Source organism: Penaeus monodon, chromosome 34 (assembly GCF_015228065.2).
Source record: "Penaeus monodon isolate SGIC_2016 chromosome 34, NSTDA_Pmon_1, whole genome shotgun sequence".
Taxonomy (NCBI): domain Eukaryota; kingdom Metazoa; phylum Arthropoda; class Malacostraca; order Decapoda; family Penaeidae; genus Penaeus; species Penaeus monodon.
In genome coordinates, this window is record NC_051419.1 from 2097921 (window position 1) to 2101391 (window position 3471).

The following is a 3471-nucleotide window of genomic DNA, read 5'->3' on the forward strand; positions in this document are numbered from 1 at the left end:
CTTTAGCTTCCTCTTTAGACTCATCAGCCTACACATTGCTAATTCTTTACTATTTGGAAACTAGACCTTATTATCTTTAAGAGGGAGTGGCAATTCATAATGCTTATCTTTTAGTTGATGAATTCCATCTTTCATTTTTCTTAAGAAACTCTTGTCTTGATACGAAAAAGGAACATTTCCTGTCTCTCTCTCACTGAAATCAAGCTCAAAGAATTTTCGAACTTGTGCAGTATCAATTATTTCTTTTACTTTTGTTGGTGAGGACAGAAACCTACATTTTGTTTCACCATTAATGATAACCTTATTAACTATTACTTTGCTGGCTAGAACTGAATCTGAGTCACTTGTGTCTAAACAATCACCAATGACTCTCCCTATTATACTCCAACCAAGCAAAGTTCTCCTTGCATAAGGCTCGTCATCTTTCCCAGGAATTAACTCTCTCGGCTTGATGGCACGAATACAATTTAAGCCAATTAGGAGACCAACTTCAACACTTCCATCATATGGCATTAATTCGTTTGCTATTCTCTGTAAATGAGGCCACCCTTCTACACTTTCTGGCCTTGGAATTTGATCATGTCTGGCTGGTATATTCTTCCTTGAATAAGTGACTGGAAGTGCAATCTCTATCTTTTAATTTTTGCCACATACTATGAGTCCTCTAGCCTTTGTACTTTCAATTGTTTCTTCACCTGTCACTGTGGTTAACTTCAGGTGTACTTTGGAGCCTAGAATGTTTAGCTCATTCATGGTGGATTCTTTAATAAAACATGCATCTGACTGTTCATCCAATAATGCATAAACCAATACCCTTTTACGTACGTTACTTTCATGATGTATCCATACTGGTACTATCATGGAATGCATCATATCCTCTGACTTTCTCATTATCTTTATTTTATTGGAAACTGCACTATCTTTGAGTTCCTTATCAACTTTACTGGAGTTTACATTGTCTTCCATTATATTAATTTCATTTGACAATGTTACTGTTTTTCCAGCTTCTTCTTCCTTATACCCTTTGAGTAAGGCTTCCCTTTCTTTTATTCTTTCAAGTATAGCCTCATGAAGAGATGTTGGATGACGTCTCTTACATACTGTGCATATATTCTTTCTTTTGCAATTTTTAACAATATGGCCATGTTTTAAACAACCCCTACAAAGAAATGATTTTTGAACATATTCAAATTTTGCCTTATTATCAAGTCCATTAAACCCTTTACACTTATCAAGTTCATGATCAGCCTTGCAAAAGTTACAATATGGTTTTCTCTGGACTCTGTCCCTTGTCATCTCTATGTACCTTTGTTTCTTTTACACCTGTTGAGTTAGTCACAAACCTTTTTGTCCCAGACTTGTTTATTTCTGGTTTACCCTTCTTGCTACTTATTGAAACATTGATATTATGACTCTGATTCTGTGTTATTACTGCACTGTATGATGAAATTGGATGACAAGCTTTCTTTGCCTCCACTTCTATAAATTCACAAAAAACTGAAAATGGAGGGTAACCTGTATCACTTGCAAACCACTTGTAAACTACAGAATTCCATCTATCTATAAGAGCTGGGGATAACTTCTGTAACATGCTATTGCTATTTTCTTGAGGATCATTTAAAATATTAAGGTAGTCTGTTGTTTTCATTATTGTTAAGCAATTCTTTAAGAAATCTGACAATTTCTGTAGTGCATGACCATCTTTATTTGAAATCTTTGGCCATTCACTCAATTTCCTTCTAAAAGCATTTGCCACTATAAACTTATTACCAAACCTATCCTTTAATATACTTTTAGCCTCAAGATAAGCTTCTTCATTGGGGACACGCAGAAGTCCTTTAATGGCATCCTTAGCTTCTCCACTAGTATAGTGACCTAGATAGAAAAGTTTCTCAGCAGGTTCTGTAACTCTTGACTCTATAAAAATCTCAAAGGTTTGAAGCCAGGTTGGAAACTCCAATAAGTCTCCACTGAAAATTTCTGGTTCTAGTTTAGGCAATTCACTTTTACTTTTAGATGATAAAATATTTACCACATCTTTAAGTACATTAATGTCTATAACTTGACTCAATCTATCTTGTCCAAATGATGCATTCAAATCTTTATACTCTCTTTTTGGATCAAAACTCTTTTCTCGTGGCTTGAGCTCTGAAAAAGTATTCTCTAATTTGGACACCTCTATCTCTAATTCACCCATACCTGATACATTATTAGCAGCCATTTCTTGTTTTGGTAAATTAGGATTTACTTTCTCAATCTCTGTAGATTTATCAATAGATTCAAAATATTTGTGAAGATGAAGTTCTTTACTATCATCTAAATCTTTACTTTGAGACAATTCTAACTGAATTTCTTCTAGATTGGCTCTCTGTACTTTTTTAGGTGCAAACCTATTTCTCATAGCAAGAAGCCTTTTGTACTCGTATTCCTTTTCTTTCAAGATCCTCTGTTGATCTTTCAAGATCATCTGATACTCTTTTTCCCTTTCATGAAGCTGAAGCTCAATTTGTAGTTTAGCTAATTCTGCTTGTAACCTTTCATTCTGTGTAACATTATACATAGATCTCTTTGTAGAATGGGAGTGCTTTGATGATCTACTATTTTGTGAATTTACTGAATTTGTCTCTTGTTTTAACTCCATTTTACTCTCAATTTTATGCATACAATTATTGTGCTCCTCAGTCTCAAATTTTAACTCCTGTAACAATTCGTCCTGAGAACTTGGATCTACTTCCATTAGTAAGTTAAAGGCATTTACAACTTCTTTAAACTGTGACTCTTCTGCCTTTCTATGAACATTAAGCTGATCCAAGGATACTACACTATCAAGACTTGGTAATATCTCTGATAATACCTTTCTCCATGCTAGCCTAGCAGATGATAACCTCTTTATATGCTGTGTTACTTGATACTCACGCCCTTTTTCTGTTAAAACCTTTTTTCTAGCACCTTTCATTACCTCACTGGCCCCAGTTACCTGAGGTTGGTCACCTGCAGCTTCTTCAGTAGCACTCATTATTATAACTATTATTTGACTACTGACCTATATGGAACTTAAAACACTTTGTACCTATTAGTCAAAAGTTCACTAGCCTTTGGTGACTCAAGTAGAAATGAAGAGCTTCTTTAAAGAGCAGAGATCATCCAGGGATTTCATAGGTTATCCTCTTGCCTTTGGATTCTCACGAACATTCGCACATTACCTGTCCTTCTTGACCTTGAATTAACTTGGAAGATGGGTTGATAGATGCGAATTCGATTCTCATGAGCATCCCCACTGAGTTATGTAACTGCTGCATACAGGAGGTCTTGAATCTAACATATGCAGAAATCCTGAGACTGTTATTCTGCATACAGATCTTGACGAATTTTTACTGCTGTGCTGAGGAGGTACTGAGATTAACTGGAACTCATACTTCTGTGTTTAACTGATGTCATGAGTTTAACTGTTGTAGACAGGTCTTGAGTTTG